The following is a 15,184-nucleotide window of genomic DNA, read 5'->3' as shown; positions in this document are numbered from 1 at the left end:
ATTTGGGGGTAAGTCAATCTTACCTTTGGGGGGTTACTTTTATTACGTTTGAGGGTTACGGATTCTTACGTTTGGGGGTTAGTTATTGTTACATTTGGGGGTTAGTTTTCTTACGTTTGGGGGTTAGTAATGCTTACGTTTGGGGGTTAGTATTCTTACGTTTTGGGGTTAGTCATTCTTACGTTTGGGTTTAGTTTTGTTACGGTTGGGGGTTAGCCATTATTAGGTTTGGGGATAAGTCATTCTTACGTTTAGGGGTTAGTTATTTTTACGTTTGGGGGTTATGGATTCTTACGTTTGCGGATTAGTTTTCTTACGTTTGGGGGTTAGTCATTCTTAGGTTTGGGGGTTAGTTTTCTCACGTTTTGGGGGTTAGGGATTCTTACGTTTGGGGGTTAGTCATTCCTACCTTTGGGAGTTAGGGATTCTTACGTTTGGGGGTGCAGTTTTCTTACGTTTGGCGTTTAGTCATTCTGACGTTTGGTGGTAAGTTTTCTTACGTTTGGGGGTTAGGGATTCTTACGTTTGGGGGTTAGTTTTCTTATGTTTGGGGGTTAGTCATTCTTACGTTTGGGGGTTAGTTTTCTTACGGTTGGGGATTAGTCATTGTTACGTTTGGGGGTTAGGGATTCTTACGTTTGGGGGTTAGTCATTCTTACATTTGGGGGTTAGTCATTCTTACGTTTGGGGGTTAGTCATTCTTACGTTTGGGGGTTAGGGATTCTTACGTTTGGGAGTTAGTTTTCATACGTTTGGGTGTTATTTATTCTTACGTTTAGGGGTAAGTTTTTTTACGTTTCGGGGCTAGTTTTTTTACGTTTGGGGGTTAGTTATTCTTAAGTTTGGGGTTAGTCATTCTTACTTTTTGGTGTTAGGGGTTCTCACGTTTGGGGGTTAGTTTTCTTACGTTTGGGCGTTACTCATTATTACGTTTGGGGGTTAGTTTTCTTATGTTTAGGGGTTAGGGATTTTTACGTTTGGGGGTTAGGGATTCTTACGTTTGGGGGTTAGTTATTCTCACGTTTGGGGGTTAGTCATTATTACATTTGGGGGTTAGTTTTCTTACGTATGGGGGTTAAGGATTCTTATTTTTAAGGGTTAGTTTTCTTAAGTTTAGGGGTTAGTCTTCCTAACCTTTGCGGGTTAGAGTTTATTAAGTTGGGAGGTTAAACACAGAGCGATCCTATAAAAGGGAAGGACACGCCCCTTTGAAGCGCTTTGTTGGCTTCCAAACGGATCAGTATAATGGTGGATGACGTCGGTAACGGTCGAGGAAAAAAGAGAGAAGAACTATCGTTTGTAAAATCGAAGAGGGAATCGATTTATCAATAAAAATAAGCTAAACACTAACTATATATCTTGTAAAACACCAGAAATTAGCGAGATTAACGATAATAACGGAAATAATCAAGTTTCGTTGCCGCAATCGAAAGATTATACGAAACTTACCTCGAATTCGAAATCCTTCTACCAAATACACAGTACAAAGATCGAAACCATTATAAACTGAAGTCTGCGACGAACTGGACATCTGCATCCCTCCATCTGAACATGCCGATAACCAAAACGAGTTTGTGTTGTTCGCCAAAACTGGCAGGATTTTCAAAATTTAGCAGATGTTTTCCGCTAAACGGCCGCTCGAGTCGTCATGTCGGGTTCAAGTTTATTACCGCTTGTGTATCTATCGATCACGTACGTGAAAACTAACTCTACTAATCCGCTGGAAGTGGCAGCAATAAATTCTAAACTTTTATGCACAAGTCAAAAATAAAAACATCTAAACACATTTCGTACCTGATCATGCATATTTGAATAATTTGCTAATTCGAAAAATCACCAAAGATGTAAACAAAACACGACCCGATGTTGCTCTCATGTATCTTATGGATGAAATGATAATGGCAATGGCTCTCACATCACTAATTAAAATTAGCCAGTACCAAATATATTCTAAGTTTTATTATATACAGTAAGCAATCGAGAGGCCGGCTTCAAAAGGATTATCAGCTCCGTCGTCTTGCGTGCCATCGCTCGCCGCTTGAGACACTTCACTTTTCTCCTCCGTTTCCCGCTCCGTAGTTTCTTTTAGGCTTCGTTTCCGCGACTTTGTGTCTTTACTTATCTCTCCCCCACTAAACGACACAAAGGATCGAAGCGATTCCATCTCGGAAGCCGGTTTCAGAAGAACAACTTAGTTTGTTTACGAACTTTATCCTAATCATTTCGGAAATATCTCGAAAGGATAAGATTTTACCAGCCGATAAATGAATTTCCGATCTCAAAATAGACGGATAACTTAACTTTCTAAATTCTTCTCCTGTAGCCATATTCGTTGGATTGATTTTGAACAAAATACTTCGAACTAAAACAGCTTTTCCGCCAACTCGTCACGTCCTTTCCGATTGAAGTTGGGGGAACTTGAACGTGCTAAAATAAGATTTTTGGTAATCAACCAATCCGATACGCGCGTTTTGGATTTTTGATTGACAGTCTGAACCGTTCAGCCTGGTCTTATAGGATCGCTCCGTGTTTAGTTATTTTTACCTTTGGGGGTTAGTTTTTTTTATGTTTTAGGGGTTAGGGATTCTTACGTTTCGGGGTTAGTTTTCTTACCTTTGGGGGTTAGTCATTCTTACGTTTAAGAGGTTAAGGATTCTTACGTTTGGGGGTTAGTCATTCTTACGTTTCGGGGTTGATTTTCTTACGTTTGGGGGTTAGTTTTGTTTCGTTTAAGAGTTAGTAATTCTTACGTTTGTGGGTTGGTTTTCTTACGTTTAGGGGTTAGGGATTCTTATGTTTGGGAGTTAGTTTTCTTACGTTTGGGGGTTAGTCATTCTTACGTTTGAGGGTTAGTTTTCTTACGTTTGGGGGTTAGCCATTCTTACGTTTAAGAGGTTGAGGATTCTTACGTTTGGGGGTTAGTCATTCTTACGTTTCGGGGTTGATTTTCTTACGTTTGGGGGTTACGGATTCTTACGTTTGGGAATTAGTTTTCTTACGTTTGGGGGTGAGTCATTCTTACGTTTGGGGGTTAGTATTCTTAAGTTTGGGGGTTAGTCATTCTTACATTTGGGGGTTAGTTTTCTTACGTTTGGGGGTTAGTCATTCTTACATTTGGGGGTTAGGGATTCTTATGTTTGCGGGTTTAATCATTCTTACGTTTGGGGGTTAAAGATTCTCACGTTTGGGGGTTAGGGATTCTAACGTTTGGGGGTTCATTTTCTTACGTTTGGGGGTTAATTTTCTTACGTTTGGAGGATTCGGATTCTTACGTTTGGGGTTAGTTTTCTTACGTTTGGGGGTTAGTCATTCTTACGTTTGGGGGTTAGTATTCTTACGTTTGGGGGTTAGTCATTCTTACATTTGGGGGTTAGTTTTCTTACGTTTGGGGGTTAGTCATTCTTACAATTGGGGGTTAGGGATTCTTACGTTTGGGGGTTTAATCATTCTTACGTTTGGGGGTTAGTCATTATTACGTTTGGGGGTTAGTTTTCTTACGTATGGGGGTTAAGGATTTTTATTTTTAAGGGTTAGTTTTCTTAAGTTTAGGGGTTAGTCTTCCTAACCTTTGAGGGTTAGAGTTTATTAAGTTGGGAGGTTAATTATTTTTACCTTTGGGGGTTAGTTTTTTTTTATGTTTTAGGGGTTAGGGATTTTTACGTTTCGGGGTTAGTCATTCTTACGTTTCGGGGTTGATTTTCTTACGTTTGGGGGTTAATTAGTTTTGTTTCGTTTAAGAGTTAGTAATTCTTACGTTTGTGGGTTACTTTTCTTACGTTTAGGGGTTAGGGATTCTTATGTTTGGGAGTTAGTTTTCTTACGTTTGGGGGTTAGTCGTTCTTACGTTTGAGGGTTAGTTTTCTTACGTTTGGGGGTTAGTCATTCTTACGTTTAAGAGGTTAAGGATTCTTACGTTTGGGGGTTAGTCATTCTTACGTTTCGGGGTTAATTTTCTTACGTTTGGGGGTTACGGATTCTTACGTTTGGGGATTAGTTTTCTTACGTTTGGGGGTTAATCATCCTTACGTTTGGGGATTAGTTTTCTTACTTTTGGGGGTTAGTCATTCTTACGTTTGGGGGTTAGTATTCTTACGTTTGGGGGTTAGTCATTCTTACATTTGGGGGTTAGGGATTCTTACGTTTGGGGATTTAATCATTCTTACGTTTGGGGGTTAAAGATTCTCACGTTTGGGGGTTAGGGATTGTAACGTTTAGGGGTTAGTTTTGTTTCGTTTAAGAGTTAGTAATTCTTACGTTTGTGGGTTAGTTTTCTTACGTTTAGGGGTTAGGGATTCTTATGATTGGGAGTTAGTTTTCTTACGGTTGGGGGTTAGTCATTCTTACATTTGGGGGTTAGGGATTCTTATGTTTGCGGGTTTAATCATTCTCACGTTTGGGGGTTAGGGATTCTAATGTTTGGGGGTTCATTTTCTTACGTTTGGGGGTTAATTTTCTTACGTTTGGAGGATACGGATTCTTACGTTTGGGGGTTAGTTTTCTTACGTTTGGGGATTTGTTTTCTTTCGTTTGGGGGTTAGTCATTCTTACGTTTGGGGGTTAGTATTCTTACGTTTGGGGGTTAGTCATTCTTACATTTGGGGGTTAGTCATTCTTACGTTTGGGGGTTAGTCATTCTTACATTTGGGGGTTAGGGATTCTTACGTTTGGGGGCTTAATCATTCTTACGTTTGGGGGTTAAAGATTCTCACGTTTGGGGGTTAGGGATTGTAACGTTTACGGGTTAGTTTTGTTTCGTTTAAGAGTTAGTAATTCTTACGTTTGTGGGTTAGTTTTCTTACGTTTAGGGGTTAGGGATTCTTATGATTGGGAGTTAGTTTTCTTACGTTTGGGGGTTAGTTTTCTTACGTTTGGTGGTTAAGGAATCTTACGTTTGGGGGTTAGTTTTCTTACGATTGGGGGTTAGTCATTCTTAGGTTTGGGGGTTAGTTTTATTACGTTTGGGGGTAGTCATTCTTACATTTGGGGGTTAGTATTCTTACGTTTGAGTGTTCCTTATTCTTACGTTTGGGGGTTAGTTTTTTTACGTTTGGTGGTTAAGGATTCTTAAGTTTAGGGGTTAGTTTTCTAACGATTGGGGGTTATTCATTCTTACATTTAAGGGTTAGTTTTCTTACGTTTAACGGTTAGTCATTCTTACATTTGGGGGTTAGTTTTCTTACGTTTGGGGGTTAGTCATTCTTACGTTTGGGGGTTAGTTTTATTATGTCTAGGGGTTAGTCATTCTTACATTTGGGGGTTAGTATTCTTACGTTTGGGGGTTAGTCATTCCTCCCTTGGGGGTTAGTTTCCTTGCGTTTGGGGGTTAGTTTTCTAACGTTTGGGGGTTAGTTTTCTTACGTTTGGTGGTTACGGATTCTTACGTTTGGGGGTTAGTTTTCTTACGTATGGGGGTTACGGATTCTAACGTTTTGGGGTTAATCATTCTTACGTTTGGGGATTAGTTTTCTTACATTTGGGGGTTAGTTATTCTTACGTTTGGGGGTTAGTATTCTCACGTTTGGGGATTAGTCATTCTTACATTTGGGGGTTAGTTTTCTTACGTTTGGGGGTCATTCATTCTTACATTTGAAGGTGAGGGATTCTTACGTTTGGGGGTTAAAGATTCTCACGTTTGGGGGTTAGTTTTGTTTCGTTTAAGGGTTAGTAATTCTTACGTTTGTGGGTTAGTTTTCTTACGTTTAGGGGTTAGGGATTCTTATGTTTGGGAGTTAGTTTTCTTACGTTTGGGGGTTAGTCATTCTTACATTTGGGGGTTACGGATTCTTACGTTTTGGGGTTAGTTTTCTTACGTTTGGGGGTTACGGATTCTCACGTTTTGGGCTTAATTATTCTTACGTTTAGGGATTAGTTTTTTTACGTTTGGGGGTTAGTCATTCTTACGTTTAGGGGTTAGTACTCTTACGTTTGGAAGTTAGTCATTCTTACATTTAAGGGTTAGTTTTCTTACGTTTGGGGGTTAGTCATTCTTACATTTAAGGGTTAGGGTTTCTTACGTTTGGGGGTTAAAGATTCTCACGTTTGGGGGTTAGGGATTCTAACGTTTGGGGGTTAGTTTTTTTACGTTTGGGGGTTGGTCATTCTTACGTTTGGGGGTTAGTTTTCTGACGTTTGGGGGTTAGTTATTCTTACGTTTGGGGGTTAGTCATTCTTACGTTTGGGGGTTAGGGATTCTTACATTTGGGGTTAGTTTTCTCACGTTTTGGGGTTAGTCATTCTTACTTTTGGGGGTTAGTCATTACCACATTTGGGGGTTAGTTTTTTTACGTTTGGGGGTTACTTATTCTTACGCTTGGGGGTTAGTCATTGCTACATTTGAGGGTTAGTTTTTTTACGTTTGGGGGTTAGAAATTCTTAAGTTTAGGGGTTAGTATTCTTATGATGGGGAATAGTCAATCTGACGTTTGGGGGTTAGTTTTCTTACGTTTGGGGGTTAGTTTTCTTACGTTTGGGGGTTAGTTATTCTTACGTTTTGGGGGTTAGCTATTCTTACGTTTGGGGGGTGAAGTTTTCTTAGGTTTGGGGGTTAGTTTTCTCACGTTTGGGGGATGGTCATTCCTACGTTTAAGGGTTAGTTTTCTTACGTTTGGGGGTTAGAAATTCTTACGTCTGGGGGTTAGTTTTCTTATGTCTGGGGGTAAGTCATTCTTACGTTTAGGCATTAGTTTTCTTACGTTTGTGGGTTAGTCATTCTTACGTTTGGGGGTTAGTTATTTTTACGTTTGGGGGTTAGTCTTCCTTACCTTTGGGGATTAGTTTTCTTACGTTTGGGGGTTAACGATTCTTACGTTTGGGGGTTAGTTTTCTTACGTTTGGGGTTTAGTCATTCGTACGTTTGGGGGTTAGGTTATTTTACGTTTTGGGGTTATGGATTCTTAGGTTTGAGGATTAGTTTTCTTACGTTTTGGGGTTACTCATTCTTACGTTTGGGGGTTAGTTTTCTTACGTTTTGGGGGTTAGGCATGCTTACGTTTAAGGATTAGTCTTTGTGACGTTTGGGGGTTAGTCATTCTTACATTTGGGGGTTAGTCATTCCTCCCTTGGGGGTTAGTTTCCTTACGTTTGGGGGTTACGGATTCTTAAGTTTGGGGGTTAGTTTACTAACGTTTGGGGGTTACAGATTATTACGTTTGGGGGTTACGGATTCTTACGTTTGGGGGTTAGTTTTCTTACGTATGGGGGTTACGGATTCTAACGTTTGGGTGTTAATCATTCTTACGTTTGGGGATTAGTTTTCTTACGTTTTGGGGTTAGTATTCTTACGTTTGGGGGTTAGTCATTCTTACATTTGGGGGTTAGTTTTCTTACGATTGGGGGTTAGTCATTCTTACATTTGGGGGTGAGGGATTCTTACGTTTTGGGGTTTAATCATTCTTACGTTTGGAGGTTAAAGATTCTCACGTTTGGGGGTTAGGGATTCTAACGTTTGGGGGTTAGGGATTCTACCGTTTGGGGGTTAGTTTTGTTTCGTTTAAGGGTTAGTAATTCTTACGTTTGTTGGGTAGTTTTCTGACGTTTAGTGGTTAGGGATTCTTATGTTTGGGAGTTAGTTTTCTTACGTTTGGGGGTTAATCATTCTTACATTTGGGGGTTAATTTTCTTACGTTTGGGGGTTACGGATTCTCACGTTAAAGGGTTAATCATTCTTACGTTTGGGGATTAGTTTTTTTACGTTTTGGGGTTAGTACTCTTACGTTTGGAAGTTAGCCATTCTTACATTTGGGGGTTAGTTTTCTTACGTTTGGGGGTTAGTCATTCTTACATTTAAGGGTTAGGGATTCTTACGTTTGGGGGTTTAATCATTCTTACGTTTGGAGGTTAAAGATTCTCACGTTTGGGGGTTAGGGATTCTAACGTTTGGGGGTTAGTTTTCTTACGTTTGGGGGTTAAGGATTCTTATGTTTAAGGGTTAGTCATTCTTACGTTTGGGGGTTAGTCATTACCACATTTGGGGGTTAGTTTTCTTACGTTTCGGGGTTACTCATTCTTACGCTTGGGGGTTAGTTATTGCTACATTTGAGGGTTAGTTTTTTTACGTTTAGGGGTTAGAAATTCTTAAGTTTGGGGGTTAGTATTCTTATGATGGGGAATAGTCAATCTTACGTTTGGGGGTTAGTTTTCTTACGTTTGGGGGTTTGTTATTCTTACGGTTTGGGGGTTAATATTCTTACGTTTGGGGGTGCAGTTTTCTTAGGTTTGGGGGTTAGTTTTCTCACGTTTGGGGGATAGTCATTCCTACGTTTAAGGGTTAGTTTTCTTACGTTTGGGGGTTAGTCATTCTTACGTTTGAGGGTTAGTTTTCTTACGTTTGGGGGTTAGCCATTCTTACGTTTAAGAGGTTGAGGATTCTTACGTTTGGGGGTTAGTCATTCTTACGTTTCGGGGTTGATTTTCTTACGTTTGGGGGTTACGGATTCTTACGTTTGGGAATTAGTTTTCTTACGTTTGGGGGTGAGTCATTCTTACGTTTGGGGGTTAGTATTCTTAAGTTTGGGGGTTAGTCATTCTTACATTTGGGGGTTAGTTTTCTTACGTTTGGGGGTTAGTCATTCTTACATTTGGGGGTTAGGGATTCTTATGTTTGCGGGTTTAATCATTCTTACGTTTGGGGGTTAAAGATTCTCACGTTTGGGGGTTAGGGATTCTAACGTTTGGGGGTTCATTTTCTTACGTTTGGGGGTTAATTTTCTTACGTTTGGAGGATTCGGATTCTTACGTTTGGGGTTAGTTTTCTTACGTTTGGGGGTTAGTCATTCTTACGTTTGGGGGTTAGTATTCTTACGTTTGGGGGTTAGTCATTCTTACATTTGGGGGTTAGTTTTCTTACGTTTGGGGGTTAGTCATTCTTACAATTGGGGGTTAGGGATTCTTACGTTTGGGGGTTTAATCATTCTTACGTTTGGGGGTTAGTCATTATTACGTTTGGGGGTTAGTTTTCTTACGTATGGGGGTTAAGGATTTTTATTTTTAAGGGTTAGTTTTCTTAAGTTTAGGGGTTAGTCTTCCTAACCTTTGAGGGTTAGAGTTTATTAAGTTGGGAGGTTAATTATTTTTACCTTTGGGGGTTAGTTTTTTTTTATGTTTTAGGGGTTAGGGATTTTTACGTTTCGGGGTTAGTCATTCTTACGTTTCGGGGTTGATTTTCTTACGTTTGGGGGTTAATTAGTTTTGTTTCGTTTAAGAGTTAGTAATTCTTACGTTTGTGGGTTACTTTTCTTACGTTTAGGGGTTAGGGATTCTTATGTTTGGGAGTTAGTTTTCTTACGTTTGGGGGTTAGTCGTTCTTACGTTTGAGGGTTAGTTTTCTTACGTTTGGGGGTTAGTCATTCTTACGTTTAAGAGGTTAAGGATTCTTACGTTTGGGGGTTAGTCATTCTTACGTTTCGGGGTTAATTTTCTTACGTTTGGGGGTTACGGATTCTTACGTTTGGGGATTAGTTTTCTTACGTTTGGGGGTTAATCATCCTTACGTTTGGGGATTAGTTTTCTTACTTTTGGGGGTTAGTCATTCTTACGTTTGGGGGTTAGTATTCTTACGTTTGGGGGTTAGTCATTCTTACATTTGGGGGTTAGGGATTCTTACGTTTGGGGATTTAATCATTCTTACGTTTGGGGGTTAAAGATTCTCACGTTTGGGGGTTAGGGATTGTAACGTTTAGGGGTTAGTTTTGTTTCGTTTAAGAGTTAGTAATTCTTACGTTTGTGGGTTAGTTTTCTTACGTTTAGGGGTTAGGGATTCTTATGATTGGGAGTTAGTTTTCTTACGGTTGGGGGTTAGTCATTCTTACATTTGGGGGTTAGGGATTCTTATGTTTGCGGGTTTAATCATTCTCACGTTTGGGGGTTAGGGATTCTAATGTTTGGGGGTTCATTTTCTTACGTTTGGGGGTTAATTTTCTTACGTTTGGAGGATACGGATTCTTACGTTTGGGGGTTAGTTTTCTTACGTTTGGGGATTTGTTTTCTTTCGTTTGGGGGTTAGTCATTCTTACGTTTGGGGGTTAGTATTCTTACGTTTGGGGGTTAGTCATTCTTACATTTGGGGGTTAGTCATTCTTACGTTTGGGGGTTAGTCATTCTTACATTTGGGGGTTAGGGATTCTTACGTTTGGGGGCTTAATCATTCTTACGTTTGGGGGTTAAAGATTCTCACGTTTGGGGGTTAGGGATTGTAACGTTTACGGGTTAGTTTTGTTTCGTTTAAGAGTTAGTAATTCTTACGTTTGTGGGTTAGTTTTCTTACGTTTAGGGGTTAGGGATTCTTATGATTGGGAGTTAGTTTTCTTACGTTTGGGGGTTAGTTTTCTTACGTTTGGTGGTTAAGGAATCTTACGTTTGGGGGTTAGTTTTCTTACGATTGGGGGTTAGTCATTCTTAGGTTTGGGGGTTAGTTTTATTACGTTTGGGGGTAGTCATTCTTACATTTGGGGGTTAGTATTCTTACGTTTGAGTGTTCCTTATTCTTACGTTTGGGGGTTAGTTTTTTTACGTTTGGTGGTTAAGGATTCTTAAGTTTAGGGGTTAGTTTTCTAACGATTGGGGGTTATTCATTCTTACATTTAAGGGTTAGTTTTCTTACGTTTAACGGTTAGTCATTCTTACATTTGGGGGTTAGTTTTCTTACGTTTGGGGGTTAGTCATTCTTACGTTTGGGGGTTAGTTTTATTATGTCTAGGGGTTAGTCATTCTTACATTTGGGGGTTAGTATTCTTACGTTTGGGGGTTAGTCATTCCTCCCTTGGGGGTTAGTTTCCTTGCGTTTGGGGGTTAGTTTTCTAACGTTTGGGGGTTAGTTTTCTTACGTTTGGTGGTTACGGATTCTTACGTTTGGGGGTTAGTTTTCTTACGTATGGGGGTTACGGATTCTAACGTTTTGGGGTTAATCATTCTTACGTTTGGGGATTAGTTTTCTTACATTTGGGGGTTAGTTATTCTTACGTTTGGGGGTTAGTATTCTCACGTTTGGGGATTAGTCATTCTTACATTTGGGGGTTAGTTTTCTTACGTTTGGGGGTCATTCATTCTTACATTTGAAGGTGAGGGATTCTTACGTTTGGGGGTTAAAGATTCTCACGTTTGGGGGTTAGTTTTGTTTCGTTTAAGGGTTAGTAATTCTTACGTTTGTGGGTTAGTTTTCTTACGTTTAGGGGTTAGGGATTCTTATGTTTGGGAGTTAGTTTTCTTACGTTTGGGGGTTAGTCATTCTTACATTTGGGGGTTACGGATTCTTACGTTTTGGGGTTAGTTTTCTTACGTTTGGGGGTTACGGATTCTCACGTTTTGGGCTTAATTATTCTTACGTTTAGGGATTAGTTTTTTTACGTTTGGGGGTTAGTCATTCTTACGTTTAGGGGTTAGTACTCTTACGTTTGGAAGTTAGTCATTCTTACATTTGGGGGTTAGTTTTCTTACGTTTGGGGGTTAGTCATTCTTACATTTAAGGGTTAGGGTTTCTTACGTTTGGGGGTTAAAGATTCTCACGTTTGGGGGTTAGGGATTCTAACGTTTGGGGGTTAGTTTTTTTACGTTTGGGGGTTGGTCATTCTTACGTTTGGGGGTTAGTTTTCTGACGTTTGGGGGTTAGTTATTCTTACGTTTGGGGGTTAGTCATTCTTACGTTTGGGGGTTAGGGATTCTTACATTTGGGGTTAGTTTTCTCACGTTTTGGGGTTAGTCATTCTTACTTTTGGGGGTTAGTCATTACCACATTTGGGGGTTAGTTTTTTTACGTTTGGGGGTTACTTATTCTTACGCTTGGGGGTTAGTCATTGCTACATTTGAGGGTTAGTTTTTTTACGTTTGGGGGTTAGAAATTCTTAAGTTTAGGGGTTAGTATTCTTATGATGGGGAATAGTCAATCTGACGTTTGGGGGTTAGTTTTCTTACGTTTGGGGGTTAGTTTTCTTACGTTTGGGGGTTAGTTATTCTTACGTTTTGGGGGTTAGCTATTCTTACGTTTGGGGGGTGAAGTTTTCTTAGGTTTGGGGGTTAGTTTTCTCACGTTTGGGGGATGGTCATTCCTACGTTTAAGGGTTAGTTTTCTTACGTTTGGGGGTTAGAAATTCTTACGTCTGGGGGTTAGTTTTCTTATGTCTGGGGGTAAGTCATTCTTACGTTTAGGCATTAGTTTTCTTACGTTTGTGGGTTAGTCATTCTTACGTTTGGGGGTTAGTTATTTTTACGTTTGGGGGTTAGTCTTCCTTACCTTTGGGGATTAGTTTTCTTACGTTTGGGGGTTAACGATTCTTACGTTTGGGGGTTAGTTTTCTTACGTTTGGGGTTTAGTCATTCGTACGTTTGGGGGTTAGGTTATTTTACGTTTTGGGGTTATGGATTCTTAGGTTTGAGGATTAGTTTTCTTACGTTTTGGGGTTACTCATTCTTACGTTTGGGGGTTAGTTTTCTTACGTTTTGGGGGTTAGGCATGCTTACGTTTAAGGATTAGTCTTTGTGACGTTTGGGGGTTAGTCATTCTTACATTTGGGGGTTAGTCATTCCTCCCTTGGGGGTTAGTTTCCTTACGTTTGGGGGTTACGGATTCTTAAGTTTGGGGGTTAGTTTACTAACGTTTGGGGGTTACAGATTATTACGTTTGGGGGTTACGGATTCTTACGTTTGGGGGTTAGTTTTCTTACGTATGGGGGTTACGGATTCTAACGTTTGGGTGTTAATCATTCTTACGTTTGGGGATTAGTTTTCTTACGTTTTGGGGTTAGTATTCTTACGTTTGGGGGTTAGTCATTCTTACATTTGGGGGTTAGTTTTCTTACGATTGGGGGTTAGTCATTCTTACATTTGGGGGTGAGGGATTCTTACGTTTTGGGGTTTAATCATTCTTACGTTTGGAGGTTAAAGATTCTCACGTTTGGGGGTTAGGGATTCTAACGTTTGGGGGTTAGGGATTCTACCGTTTGGGGGTTAGTTTTGTTTCGTTTAAGGGTTAGTAATTCTTACGTTTGTTGGGTAGTTTTCTGACGTTTAGTGGTTAGGGATTCTTATGTTTGGGAGTTAGTTTTCTTACGTTTGGGGGTTAATCATTCTTACATTTGGGGGTTAATTTTCTTACGTTTGGGGGTTACGGATTCTCACGTTAAAGGGTTAATCATTCTTACGTTTGGGGATTAGTTTTTTTACGTTTTGGGGTTAGTACTCTTACGTTTGGAAGTTAGCCATTCTTACATTTGGGGGTTAGTTTTCTTACGTTTGGGGGTTAGTCATTCTTACATTTAAGGGTTAGGGATTCTTACGTTTGGGGGTTTAATCATTCTTACGTTTGGAGGTTAAAGATTCTCACGTTTGGGGGTTAGGGATTCTAACGTTTGGGGGTTAGTTTTCTTACGTTTGGGGGTTAAGGATTCTTATGTTTAAGGGTTAGTCATTCTTACGTTTGGGGGTTAGTCATTACCACATTTGGGGGTTAGTTTTCTTACGTTTCGGGGTTACTCATTCTTACGCTTGGGGGTTAGTTATTGCTACATTTGAGGGTTAGTTTTTTTACGTTTAGGGGTTAGAAATTCTTAAGTTTGGGGGTTAGTATTCTTATGATGGGGAATAGTCAATCTTACGTTTGGGGGTTAGTTTTCTTACGTTTGGGGGTTTGTTATTCTTACGGTTTGGGGGTTAATATTCTTACGTTTGGGGGTGCAGTTTTCTTAGGTTTGGGGGTTAGTTTTCTCACGTTTGGGGGATAGTCATTCCTACGTTTAAGGGTTAGTTTTCTTACGTTTGGGGGTTAGGGATTCTTACGTCTGGGGGTTAGTTTTCTTATGTCTGGGGGTGAGTCATTCTTATGTTTAGGGGTTAGTTTTCTTACGTTTGTGGGTTAGTTATTCTTAGGTTTGGGGTTAGTAATTTTTACGTTTGGGGGTTAGTCATTCTTACGTTTGGGGGTTAGGTTATTTTACGTTTGGGGGTTATGGATTCTTAGGTTTGAGGATTAGTTTTCTTCCGTTTGGGGGTTAGTCATTTTTACGTTTGGGGGTTAGTTTTCTTACGGTTTGGGGGTTATGGATTCTTACGTTTGGGGGTTAGTCATTCTTACGTTTGGGGGTTAGTTTTCTTACGTTTAAGGATTAGTCTTTGTGACGTTTGGGGGTTAGTCATTCTTACGTTTGGAGGTTAGTCATTCTTACATTTTGTGGTAAGTCATTCTTACGTTTGGGGGTAAGGGATTCTTACGTTTTGGGGGTGTAGTTTTATTACATTTGGCGTTGAGTCATTCTTAAGTTTGGTGGTGACTTTATTTACGTTTGGGCGTTAGTCATTCTTACGTTTGCGGGTTAGTTTTCTTATTTTTGGGGGTTAAGGATTCTTACGTTTTGGGGTTAGTTTTCTGACGTTTGGGGGTTAGTTTTGTTACGTTTTGGGGTTAGTTTTCTTACGTTTGGGGGTTAGGGATTCTTATGTTTGGGGGTTAGTTTTCTTACGTTTGGGGGTAAGTTTTCTTACGTTTCGGGGCTAGTTTTTTTTACGTTTGGGGGTTAGTTATTCTTAAGTTGGGGGGTTAGTCATTCTTACGTTTAAGTGTTAGGGATTCTTACGTTTAGGGGTAAGTTTTCTTACGTTTGGGCGTTAATCATTCTCACGTTTGGGGGTTAGTTTTTTCATGTTTGGGGGTTAGGGATTCTTACGTTTGGGGGTTAGTTTCCTTACGTTTGGGGGTTAGTCATTCTTACGTGTAAGGGGTTAAGGATTCTTACGTTTGAGGGTTAGTCATTGTTACGTTTGGGGGTTAGGGATTCTGCCGTTTGGGGGCTAGTTTTGTTACGTTTGGGGGTTAGTTATTTTTACGTTTGGGGGTTAGTTATTCTTACGGTTGGGGATTAGTTTTTTTACGTTTGGGGGTTAGTCATTCTTACGTTTGGGGGTTAGTTTTCTTACGTTTTTGGGGTTAGGGATTCTTACGTTTGGGGGTGCAGTTTTCTTACGCTTGGCGTTTAGTCATTCTTAAGTTTGGTGGTGAGTTTTGTTATGTTTGGGCGTTAGTCATTCTTACGTTTGGGGGTTAGTTCTCTTATGTTTGGGGGTTAGGGATTTTTACGTTTTGGGGCTGGTTTTGTTACCTTTGGGGGCTAGTCATTCTTACGTTTGGGGGTTAGTTTTGTTAGGTAATAGGGTTAGGGATTGTTATTTTTAAGGGCTAGTTTCTTAAGTTTGGGGGTTAGTC

The sequence above is a fragment of the Pavona decussata genome, unplaced genomic scaffold (genome assembly GCF_977016875.1).
Source record: "Pavona decussata unplaced genomic scaffold, jaPavDecu1.1 SCAFFOLD_602, whole genome shotgun sequence".
NCBI classification, from domain to species: domain Eukaryota; kingdom Metazoa; phylum Cnidaria; class Anthozoa; order Scleractinia; family Agariciidae; genus Pavona; species Pavona decussata.
This window is presented reverse-complemented; position numbering follows the sequence as displayed.